Source organism: Patiria miniata, unplaced genomic scaffold, assembly GCF_015706575.1.
Source record: "Patiria miniata isolate m_02_andy unplaced genomic scaffold, ASM1570657v1 HiC_scaffold_24, whole genome shotgun sequence".
Taxonomy (NCBI): Eukaryota; Metazoa; Echinodermata; class Asteroidea; order Valvatida; family Asterinidae; genus Patiria; species Patiria miniata.
Window position 1 is genome coordinate 2,684,939 of NW_024037063.1, and position 12,816 is coordinate 2,697,754.

At 44.3% G+C, this 12,816-nt stretch overlaps 1 long non-coding RNA gene across 1 annotated transcript in view; it reads right to left on the reverse strand.

The window, feature by feature from the left end:
- Positions 1-672: 672 nt before the first annotated feature.
- Positions 673-12,816, reverse strand: part of LOC119732080 — a 34,353-nt gene continuing 22,209 nt past the window's right edge. The window contains exon 4 of the long non-coding RNA XR_005271512.1: positions 673-868. This is a non-coding gene — a long non-coding RNA (uncharacterized LOC119732080). The remainder of the gene's footprint in view (positions 869-12,816) is intronic.

Below are 12,816 nucleotides of genomic sequence, written 5' to 3' on the forward strand. Positions count from 1 at the left end.
ATAAGCAAAACATCCATTGAAATTGCCATTCTGATTACTCTGAAGCGCGCTGGGTATGAAGAGAAATCTGACAGAGCGGTTTACTCTAACCCTCAGGTCATCGGAACTTCGGAATTACTTCCCCGATTTCTGTTTTTCTACCCCCAGGAATGCCCCCATCGTTCTCTCTCCATCAACCCGCTCACATCACGGCGATATTAAGCATCCGTATCCTGCTTTGTTTTGCAGGGCTTTTTTTTTGCCCCCTTCCAGAGAAATCGCCCAGAATTATCCGCGCGATCGCTTCTCATGACAGTGTTTTTGTTTCTCGGAGCGGACGGGAGCGTGCGCTTAGCGGGGTGTTCTCTGGCGGTATATTCCGGGGCACGTTTGACGGCTGAGCGTGCTGTGGCGAGACCCGCCTGCCTAGGCCTAAAAACCGCGGCTACCCCGGGCGATCGGTCCGACAAACGCGCCCCATCAACCTTCTGTTGCGTGTTTACTTTTAATTATGCGCGGGGTACATCAAGCGCTGAGGCCCGCCGTATCATAACATGCAGACATGACATATCCATGTTCCCTTTGGCATCGCCACAAAGTGCTCCATTATTTTTTTGGTCGAGATTTATATGTTTTTGCTCTGCCTTTGTTCTTTCTTTATATGAGAATCGGCCACGACAGACTTGTCCCATAAAGAAGCTAAAAATACAGAATAACTCAACATTCCAGTATCTCATGTTCAAATCGTAACAAATTAATTGGCATCATTAATATCGGTAATACCACAAGCGAGTTCATCTCGTACAAACCATCCATGTACCGGTTAACACAATGTACTGCTTCTAAGTTTGAATAGCGCCCTCTTGCGTCAATTAACACCGGCATGCATCTAGTGGAAAATGATAAAAGAGAGGCATTTCAACCAGAATCACAGCCATGAACATAACTTTCACAAATTTCAGCAGGTTTTATTTTAAAACGGTCCCGTACAAATATGTTTAATTATCCTTCTTTGGCAATTGCTACCCGAAGCTTATACATCCTTTTTCTACATCACACCTTAATGGTGCGACAAAGCCTTCTTACATTCACAGACTGGTTCAATAACCCGACATATTGCATTTTTTAAGGGCCTCATTGTCTCCAATAGTGCGAGTTATATGGGGCGTCAGTTCATTGGCAAACGTCGCAATTCATTACTCACGGATTCCTCCCTCCGTATACGGAACGGCAAATAGCTAGCTCCGATCCTGCATACAGGACCTATATAATAATTGGTAGTAATATCGGCCATTTTTATTAGTCCAGTACAATTGATATGATTATTGTGACTGTGCTATAATAAGCCTGAGGTGATAGGGCTAAAGAACTGCTGCATTGCCGACATGCACGGGTGGACTTTGTGATGTGCACATGTGAAATTAAACTGGACTTGCGTAATCTAGATTAAGTTCCACCTATGTGTGACGGTCATTGTTTTCTTTTGTGGACTGATCATGCGCAATGTGGTCAATGTGTCGTTTTCCATTGAGCCCGAATTTCATGCTACACCGGAAGTCCTCCACATAAAGTTACTCAATTACAAAACAAGGCCAAGGCCAGTCAATCTGGTTCCAGAGTGCACACAATTCAGTTGAATTCATCCAGAGTCGCTATTCACTGAAAGTCATGCATCCACACAAATGGGACGGATTCAGCCCATTCAGTAGCGTTACGGGATAATCCTCTACGACTGCACTGCCCGGCTCACAAACGAAATTGAATGAGTGAGTCGGTCATCAGGTAGTTAGAAAGGTATAAATATGACACAATGCTTGCCCTTTAGGGCTATCAATGAAACAGACAGCACATTGCACAGCGGTCATTCAACAAAAAAATCAACCAACATTTCAAGACGCTCCTCTTGTGTCGTTTCATAATACGGTACAGATGTTCACTGTAAAGAGCCAGAAATACATTGTGTAACACACGACACAGATTAAAACTTGACAAAGAAAACTAGGTTCGTCTTGAAGGCATTCTACTACCGCTAGGGTGGATGCGGGTTGTCTATTTTTCTTTCCTTTTCGCAATGTAATGCACTCTCCTTCACTGCACACGGTCCAGCGAGCAATCGAGAGCCCGCCCCGGCGTGAAGACAGCGACGAGACAAGACAGGCCAAGCCAACGGAAATATCATCTCGGTTTCATCTCAGCGAGTCTCAGGGATGTCACAACCGGGAGCAAGTCAGCCAGTCAACCGGCGAGAAGACAAACTTTCCTCCTTTTCTTTTTCTTCTGTTGACTCTCCGAGGCTTTGGAAGGTCAGTGACAGGAGACGAGATTGAAGGGGGGGGGGGGGGTTGATGCCGGAGTGACAGGCGCGATGATAATTAAACTAGGTGCAGGAGTTGAGGACAGATTGGATACACGAACTTGAAGGGAGGTTGAGGGAGGCTGTAAGACCATCAATGATGGATAGGGGATGTACGGCAGAAGACAAATTCAAGGAACTTACGATGATAAGAATAAGGAAAGCATAAATTGTTGAGCCGAGGTCAGTGATACGAGGAGGATGACAGGCTAGGGGCGCATTGGGAGTTGGGACAGTTTAGGAGCCACAAGAAGACAATACATGAACACATAAATATGACAGAATGAATTAAAATGGGAGGGATGAATTTTCTTATATGAGGAGAATTATTACAATTACAAATAGGGTGACCCCAATAAAGTTGTGCAAGCAGACATCTTTACATTTCTCCAAAAGTATCCAACATCAGCATTTCATGTTGCTGGAGTATATTGTTTGTACTCTTATGTATAATCACAGCGAACATTTGTTGAAATCCATTCATGCAAACCAGAGATACAACAGATTTGTTTTTACCCGTTCCTATGTGTTTTACACAGTTAAGGAAAAATCCCATTGCTGAGTGCCGGTTGAGCGATTTCCAATGCAATGTGTAATTCCCATTGGAATAGTTGAAAACATATATCCTTTTAAATCTGTTACAGCTGGTTTCCACGACATTTTCACTGAATATACCCAAGAGTATATAGGTAATATGCCCCACCAGAATGAAATACTCATGTTAGGTACTTTTTGAGAAATTTAACGATATCTGCTTGCACAACTTTTTTTTGGTCACTCTGAATAATAGGATCTTAAGGACATCTTATAATTGGACTGTAGGTTTCACATTGATCAATGTACCTATTAAAAATACACATCTTTGGCCAGTGCTTTTCTCTATATAGCTGTCATTGCAGCCCAAGCTTTGTTATTTCGATTCCCACGACTCGCAACCGATTCAATAATTGTGTTGACACAAACCACCCATACGACTGTTACAACTACGTGTCTCCAGATTGGATTTCAGCCCGATGAAAATTCTTGGCTCATCCCCGAAGCAGTGACCGCCAACAAAGTAAATTTTTATCCTAGCCTAGCCTGAGTGTAGGATCTCAAGAACTACGGGGATCGCAGCGAGTGCGTGGTCTTGGCTTTCGAGGGTCAACCCAGGCTAAAGCTGGTTCATCAAGCCATCATTTCGAATCTGCCCAACTCAAATCCAAATTGACATTATCATCAACTCGGACCGTCGCACCCGACCGGGAGCCGGCAGAGGTCCTACCGGGAAGCGGCGCGGATGAAAGGCTCGGCTCAGTTTGTTCAGGCCGCTACGTACCGCCATCCTGCCCTCCCAGTCACGGCCACACAGAGAAAGTTAAAAACGAAAAAAAAAACCTCAAGAAAACACTCCTAAATAATACATCAAACTGGCTTTCGTAGATTCTGTTTGTCAGTGCGGGGCTGTGTAGTTGTCGGCAGGGCTAGAGCTGTACGGCTCGCGGGACATTAAAATCTAATATTGAAGACAGTACCAGTTACAGAGCGCTTGCGATTTGGCCGGCCGGGGGCGAGGATTGAAACCATATCGTAATTTGTGAGACGCGGCGATCCAGGTGCAAGTCGTTTATTTGCTTCGTTTCCGACAAGTTGGGAGTCCGCGTGAACCGCGTGAGATTAGGGAAAGCAGCACCGACGGGAGAGAAGCGCGCCCTCAGCGGCAATGATTTCCAAGCAGTCAATGACATTTCACAAACTAAGGAAATAACACAAATGTCTATGTCTATAGCCACTCCCTTTGTCAGCTGTAGCTTATTATTTCAGAGGCTGTCCTAGCTTCGGTCTACCCCGCCTCCAGAATCGTTTCGAAGACAAACAAAAATCTGAAGTCTGTATATGCATTTGATGTTCAAATACCAAACTAGCCCGTCGGGGTCTAGCCTGAAGCCGAACCGGAGACAAGGCCTTAATTTCAAAAAGTCCATTATTGATGACCAGAGACAGCTAATCTTAATTCGAGTCCAGGATAAAACCGCCAGCTTCCTTGTTACTGATGAAGTCCTTGGTATTTTCAAAAGCTGTTCTGAAGACGGCTTGAATCGAGGCTATTTTCATGGACTGTCCATCATTTTGTATGGAAGTCCTTTTTTGACAAACGAAATTTGAAATACGCTATTGTAATCCATCTCTGGATGGCATGTACAATATCAACTACTCGTTCAAATCGTGGATAACACCACTCGCTTTGATTGGCCCTCCGCCCAGTCACAGCGTCCGTAATTGGATACGAGTGCGGTGGGTGGCCCCCGCGGTAGCCTCAAACGAGTAGTTCACGTAGCCCTAATATGCCAGGTCTGATTACGGCGAGGGTTGACTGTGGTCGGGTGTCCGCCGCCCAACCTATATACAGTTGCATGTCGTTGTCAATCACAGTCTGGTATCACTTATCTTTGCTGGTACGGTGCACATTGTTTTCACCGACGCGTCTCTCATTAAGACTTTCATCATTAAGTTAATTGCTGTCAATCATAACTTGTTTCCCTGGCAGAATTCCAGACCTTGTTACACAGGAGTTCGTTTGGATGCTGAAAGTCTTTCACGCTGAGAGACTCCGTACGGTCACACAAAGCAAGTAATCTGTAAAGAGAAATTGCAGTTTCTTGAATTGTACATCATCATGGAATAATTTTAATGTTTATTACTAGAGAAATTGACTGGAGCGGGGTTTGAACCTGCGACCCCCGAATTACCGTTCCGGCAGTCTACCAACTGAGCTATCCAGCCCTGTGTTGGCGGTTCCCCATTATTTTAGTCATGGGAATTACATTTTTAATTTGTGATTTGTGCGCAAATGCACGAGTGAAAACCGAAATGAAATGGCTCACAGTTGTGGATATCGCAGAGCAGTATGAAGCTAGCTACACAGCTGCTACAAACATTGAACAAACTTGAAAGTCAAACAAAGTTGAAGTTCCAAATAGGTTGTATTGTTGTAATTCGGTATTTCAGGAAATTATTAAACCACAGATATTACAGATACTACAGATACCGCAGATAATGCTGTATTTCTTTCATCATCGATCGATACCACATCGATATGTTATTGACATTAGCGGCCGCGGCACCGCCACTTATCAGCTCAGGGGGACTGACAGCCGACTCAGCTGTCGGTATCTGCACAGCAAGACAGGCAAAACATAATATTTATCGTCTGGTGGACGGGCGACAACAGAGAGCAAGCCGACAGGAACAAACAGCCCACACCGCCGATCCCCGGGCCCTCTCCGGCGAGCGATTGGGTATGGACGGCCGAAGGGTCATATAATCAAACCCGCTCTGATTTGAAACCTCCATCCTGCTTGCTGGTGGTGATACCAGACGTTTCCGCTCTTGGTCCCGTACGTCGTTCATGACAAACCATGGTCCTTAAGTTTTGTGCTAAGTTACGGCTGATATTGCGTACAAGAGTCTGTGCCAATACAGACTGAGTTGATGGTGTTGTACCTACTAACTACTAATAATGTCTTTAAATCAAGAATACTCTTAAACACGTAATAGCGAGAGGTTGGACACCAATTGACTCTAATATAAGTGGCACTGTTCCTGTATGTCCACATAATCTCCATATCTGCACTATATCATTGAGAGCATCTTGACAAACGGTTGAGTTGTGATAAGTAAGATAAAAACAAGGATAACGAACACTGTTAGCATACATCTGACATCGGCATGCCTTCAGCATACCGGTACTAACGATGAAGCTGTACTAATTGTGTGGGTTCTGAAAGACAGCCAGTTATTTCTGGACAATTCTCTGTCTTCTCCTGAGTTCGTTTTGTTGAAAACATTGATTTTGAGGAAAACTTAGTCGCCGCTTAATCCACCGACCAACTTCATAAATTCTTTTCTGTATCATTATCTACCCTGGCTCGGGCAAAATCACAACGAACAGCACTGCACAATATGCTACCTATTGCGCTACCCGCTGCTACATGTACATCAGATTCGAACCAGCCAACCGATCCCGCAAGCTCGGTGGTCGAGTGGTAAGACGTCTGGCACTAGAAAGCAGGAGGTAGTGGGTTCGAGTCCCACCCGAGTGATTTTCTAACTTTCACTCAAGAGGTAACACACTGAGTATACAAACATGTACAGTGTTTATACGGCCGTGAAGGGCAAAACCTAATATTGTTTTCCCGACGCAAAATTCCATCTGATGAATAATATGCTACCCGGCTCTCTCAGAAATCACCACCGTTGTTACATTTGGCGCTCCATACCGGCTTTCATATTAAGCTTAACAGCTCTGACTTGTCACAGACACTCTGCTGGGGGCTGCAGCGCAGAGAGCGAGCTGGCTAGAGAGCTGCCCACAGATACAGCGCCTTAATGACAAATTGACATCAAATGAGAAAACGCTGTCGATAATAAAACAAGGCGGGGTATGACACCGCAGAAGCTCTATGGTGTGCAGAGGTCAACATCTGCATCGTTGGGTTGACAGGCCGACGGAGGTATTTTGAGTGAATCTTTGGCGAGGTATTTTTTGATGAATTGCATCATCAGTTCTGTTTGGAGAAGAACACGCTCGTCTCTTTTGATAACCACTCGAGTGCCCAGCGAGACAGCGGGCAATATTACACAAATAAATGTCAGTAATAAATTTTGCGAATAAAAACAAGTACTTGTATCTGCATTTGAGATCTCCAGATAAAAAAAAATCATCTGCTGAATGTCTGCATGTTTGATTTATAGCTATACGAAAAAGTTTCAGCACTGATTTGGGGAGTCGTGTTGGCCGAGTGGTACTTTGCTCGCCTTACACGGCTGTGACCCGGGTTCGAATCCCGTCTGATGCCAACATGTGAATTGGAAACTTCAGTCCCTACCTGATTCCATGGGTTTTCCCTTGAATATTTATCCAAAGCTTTTCCTTCCAACTCTAAAACTGAACAACATTTCTACATCTTCTTCTCCATAACCAGGTTTTCTCAGGCTTCCTTCGGAACCCTTTGGGTTTCTTGAGAAAGAATTAAATAATTACCAAATGTTATCATATCTTTATGTTATCATAAAGCGTTCATAATTCGACATGTGGAAAAGCGGTGCTGAATCTTACAGACCATGTTCACAAATTGGATGTTGGGATAACATAATGCCAAATTTCAGCACACCAGTTCTCTTCCGTGCATGCACTGCAGGTGTATTTCTTGAAAATGTGAAACTGTTTAATTACGGCAAAATAACATGCAAAAGATGCTTGAATGTTTGGGTTGCCCTTCGTTTGTCCGTTGGCATGACGTCACAGGGCGCACGGTCTATACATGTAGTTGGAAATGAAGGTGACCCAATTACGTTCAAGAAGGCAGTGTTTGAAATATGAGCACACACGTTTCCTACATCCTTAAAGGGAAAATACAACATTTGCAAACATCAAAAAATAAAACTACCAACTCATTTTGAAATACCTTGCTGGAGTGTTTGAAATATGAGCACACACGTTTCCTACATCCTTAAAGGGAAAAAACAACATTTGCAAACATCAAAAAATAAAACTACCAACTCATTTTGAAATACCTTGCTGGACTGTTAGTGAATGACAGTGTAAAGCATCCTGTAAAATCATGGCACCTGGTATACTGTCATTTTCAAGAAAAGTGGTATTTTTGTATCAATTTCCAACGCTGGTCGGCCGACCAGCGTTGGAAAAAAAGCTGGTTTTTTTTCAAATACTGGCCCCAATCGACCATCGAACTTGTTTGCAATCGATTACACACCTATGAACGGGTACAAGCCAGCTAGACTGGTTTCCCTGACCTTACAATTCCCCAATGTATGTAAACTGCTCTGTTTCTTCTTATATGGAGTCAGGGAACCAGACTACAGGAAAATGATTGTTTTTCTTGGTTTTTATAGCATTTTCGAACCCAAAACCTTAAAAAAGTCAATGTAACTATCTTTGCTATATATTTCCAACCCCCCAATTCCATCCATTTCTGAAAATTACAGCAAAGGCAAATGATGTATATCCCCTTCAATCGGTTGACAGTCCAACTTCGATATGGCCTTCACGGGCAGCTAGCTGCTGAAGAAAAGATCAGCAATACTCCAATGAAAGGGCGATCACTCTGTTGATTCCTCTCAATCAGTTCGGCCAACTTTTATGCTGTCTCACTCTGTTTTCCTATAAATTGCACTTTCACATCCTAAGATACTGATCACCAAAGGATAAAAAAAAGCCAGAAAAGTCAAAGCATTTATTTCGATTAAATTTCGGAGTAATAACTTGAAAAGTCGCTCTGTGTGTAGTGCAGCTTTGCCGCCGCCGTCGGCATGTTGGATTATAAAAGTCAGGGACAGGGAGAAAATCTGTTTTGCAGACATCCCTTGATCCCATGGGATAGCGGGAGATCCCACGGGATAGCGGTATTCGGGACGAGGGGAAATTGCGATGCCAGGTCGGTACGTCATCAAAGGAAACCCAAGTCGAATGTGATGACTTTATTTTTGGGGAAGGGGAATCGGTTGGGAAACATGGTCTGGGGGAACGGGAATTCGAATGTGTACAATTAAATAGTGCAATTCCAGATTTAGTATAGAAGCACTGACGGATAGGGATCGAAAGTAAAACATATGTTAGACTCAAAATCATCACTCACAGGCCCGAATTAAATCAAGTAAATGGCGGCTTTCAGATACATTAAGTTGATGAAATCCCTACTCCAAACAACAGAGGGCGCTATCGAGTGGCTTGTCTCTATTTCATACACGGAAACAATTAAGACATTACAGATTTGCACACTGTACACTCAAGTTGATGATAATAACATAGGTTTATTCCATCAGTGCATTTTCTTCAGTTCGCCATCACTATGGCATCTGTAAATACACGTCAACAAAAATTGGTGAACAAAATGTTGGCGAGCCTTCAGCTTCAGGCCTACATTTTGATTACAATGTTTCTCGTCGTCATTTCATGTGTAATGACGCACGGTCCTATAAAGTAATATCTTCAATTCTTCATTCCCCGGGCCTAAACCGTTATTTGGACGCTACATGAGAATCCTCTGACATCATTTGGCCAACTCCCCCGACACGAGAGGGAGTCTAAATGCCTCACACTGTGTCTTGGCAATCTCTTCAAGACGTTTTGCGTCATCATATTAGTAAACCGCACACACAGACACACACACGTAACATACAGCAGTCGTGTCATAAAGCCTGCGGCTGTAGCGCATGGAGCTGTGTTCTCTCCAAATCCTTGACAGCATAGTGATATTGTACCTAAGCCAAGTTTGTCTTATAGTAGCTCTTGACTCTCTCTCGCCCGCTGGCTTCACGCAAATTTCTGTTCGTCTGGCTTCAATCACACAATTTTGATGGTTCTCTTAAGATAATACCGGTTTGCCGACACCCGCTGAGATTTTATTTTCTGCCGCAATTTTTTTTTGTTCTCGTACTGTCATTTCACCCGAGTGGGAAATGAAATGAAATGAAATAGGCATAAGACAAATTCAAGCGGTCGATCTAGCGCGTCGGCGGATCTTTTAATCATTGATAATTACGTCACCAGCTCGGGGCGCCAATCACAATCTCCCCCATCACCATGGCAACTAGCTGGAGGGGCATTACATGAATGTGATGGGGGTACACATATGCCCCCCTGTCCCTCGGCTAATCCTTTAATTATTTGAGCAAACGGTACCGCCGATTATATTGTATCAGGCGGGGACTGTTAAGGCAGCGGACAAGGGCAGCGGTGTCTCGGCCAGGAAATGATCGCGGGTGACGGGGCAGATGTCTCGACGAGTCGCGGTGGCTTTGAAACGCCGGTGACACAAAGCCTTTTAATTTGTTGGAAAACACGTTGCCCTAGCGCATCCGCGGTCTAAACCACCCTCCGAGATGCCAAGCTCTGACGGGATCGGTGTTACAACTTAATTTCGCAAGTCGCCAGAAGGGGATACAAAAAAAAAAGTCCGCGACTTCACAGATTATAACCGATACTGCGAGACAGGAGGGAGAGAAGTGATGTGTACTTCTCACTCTCAGGCTCAACCAGCCAGGGGTGTACTATGTGTGAGAGGGGAATGTCTTTGCACATCGACACTCTCGGATGATTTTCACCTGTTCTCGGTTGTTAATGGGCCGGAGATGGCTTCTCGCGTTCGGCTTGCGTTCAGTCGGCTGCACCCGTGGAGCACGGAAGTCGGTCTGCTCATTACAGCAAGACATCCTGATCCTGAGCACAAATTATTTCCTCGTTTTCACTGGGAAGAATCCATTGTCGAGACGTGACTGTTGACTTTTGCATTAAATACAAAAAAAATATGTCAACTTGAAGCTAACACACGAGAAAACTTCAGTGCGTTATTAAACAAAGGGGTACCATAGGGTCGGCCCCCATCCCTCCCATTGAGGCCTGTGCACCCCCCCCCCCTCCCCGCTCAGAATTTAAAGAAGGCAAACATAGCTTTGTATTATTTGAGATAATGACCAATAACATTGTGAACCCACCAGGAAAATTGGGTCCCGTAAGCGCCCCCTGCAAAATGGATCCTGCTACGCTACTGCGAAGTTTGGAACTTGGACTAGGAAAATCCAGAATACGGCGACTCAGGGCATATCTGTTTCACATTTTCCCAAAAATAAAATAATAACTTCACAGCAAAGCTTCTCAAGAAATAAATAAAACGATTTGACAATCTTCAAGAGTTTCAAGCCTGATTTCCACCTGATCATCCCAAGACAACCGTTAAGCTGACAACTCGCCGAACTAACACTTTTAATAACTTTTAAGACAGACCCGAGTGTGTCTCAACGCAACTGACACAATATACGAGACATGTCATCCATCAAGAACATGCCAATAAAAAAAAACACTTTTTCATAAAACAAAACTCCTGCGACTAAACTGTCTAAGGTGTAGCTGTTTCCTGAATTCATCGGTTTTACACGACTGAAAGAGAGAGGTCTGGGGAGAGAGAAAAAATCTCCCCACCCTCCCGCTTGTCAGCATCTGCGGTTAATTATACCCATACTCAGCCGACAAGTTTCTGACAAGATAATTGATAGGTTTATGAACCCCAGTCGGCTGGCAGGTTGATTTGCGGCAACCTTGTCATATCGGTTAACGCTCGGCTTGTCAAGCCGAGATGAGACCCTTCTCTAGTCTCTGTCTTGGGATTGCGCTATGGCCTATGACCCTGTTTGGGACGGTCGCAGGCAATCGTAAACAGTCCTTATGAGACATCGAAAATGTGAGGATGACATATTATGGTGATGGGGTCTCTTGTAGAAAAGGATGGTGAGATGCTGGCAACGGCAGGGGTTTTGGAAAGCGGAAGTGGCCCCAAAAAATCTCCATTAAAAAATCTAACAATTTTATAACTATTTCAAAATGTACATGTGGGAGAGAAAGGCTAGATCTCAATTCAACCTGTAGTTGGCAGGTTGCTTCCACCGGCTCTAGATGCTTGCCTTTAGAATGATGTTGTATGTTGACAATTAATAATGTCAACAAGACGGGGTGGTGTACAAGGGTTGGTTAGTGGATAAAGGTTTGTAATGAGCAATGTTATTTTAAAGCGATCGAGGAATGGCGTTGGTTTGTGCTTGCAATTTAATGATGAACATGTGGCGGGGTGAGGTGGTGAAGTTGTGAAACGGAAAAAAAATCGACGGAAAAAAAATAACTGGTCAACGCTTATTGGACGCGACAGGTCAAATTTTCGGGAATTGGATGGGTGTGTGGGGGGGGGGGGGGCACTTTGGGCGTCTTTTCCGGATCTATTTTATTGCCTTACCTAATGGGGTTATACAGGCCCCGAGCGGGGGAGGGTGTGGCTCCCGTAGACTTCCCTTATAGTTACGCAACTGGATCGCAAAGCATTACCTATATAGTGCGCAATCGCTTTGAAGCACGACGTACACCTAACGCCGCACAGATGCCGCAAATGATGTGAATAACACAGAAAACCTGTTAGGAAAAGAAATCAACTAAAAATGGAATATATTAACCGCTTATATACGTGCACAATGAGTCACTCTTGTCAAACTCGCAGGTTTTGGCAACAATTAACGCTTCACATCAATCTTGCAGCGGATGGAGAGTCCTTTCCCCCGTACATGCTTTCCCCCTGTCCTAGACTTCCCAGATTCTTGCAGTGTCATCTCACGCCACGCCAATATCCCCTCATCAATCCAATTCACTCCTCTTAAAAATAACGCAACCCCCCTCCCCCCCCCCCCAAAAAAAAAAACCTTCGTGGAGAGTTTCTTCTCTGCGTGAAGGATGAATTTCCAACAACGCATCCGGGCGCCGCTCTCTTCACGGCTACGCTGGAAACTAGACCGATGACTCAAGAAAAACCGCTGCATCATCATATCCACAAAAAAGAGAACACCGATGATTAAAAGGGAATGCGGAGGAGTTTTACAGAGCGAGCTATTAGCGGCCCAGTTAACGGATTAAGTTTCATAATCTAACAGCCCAAGACACTGTC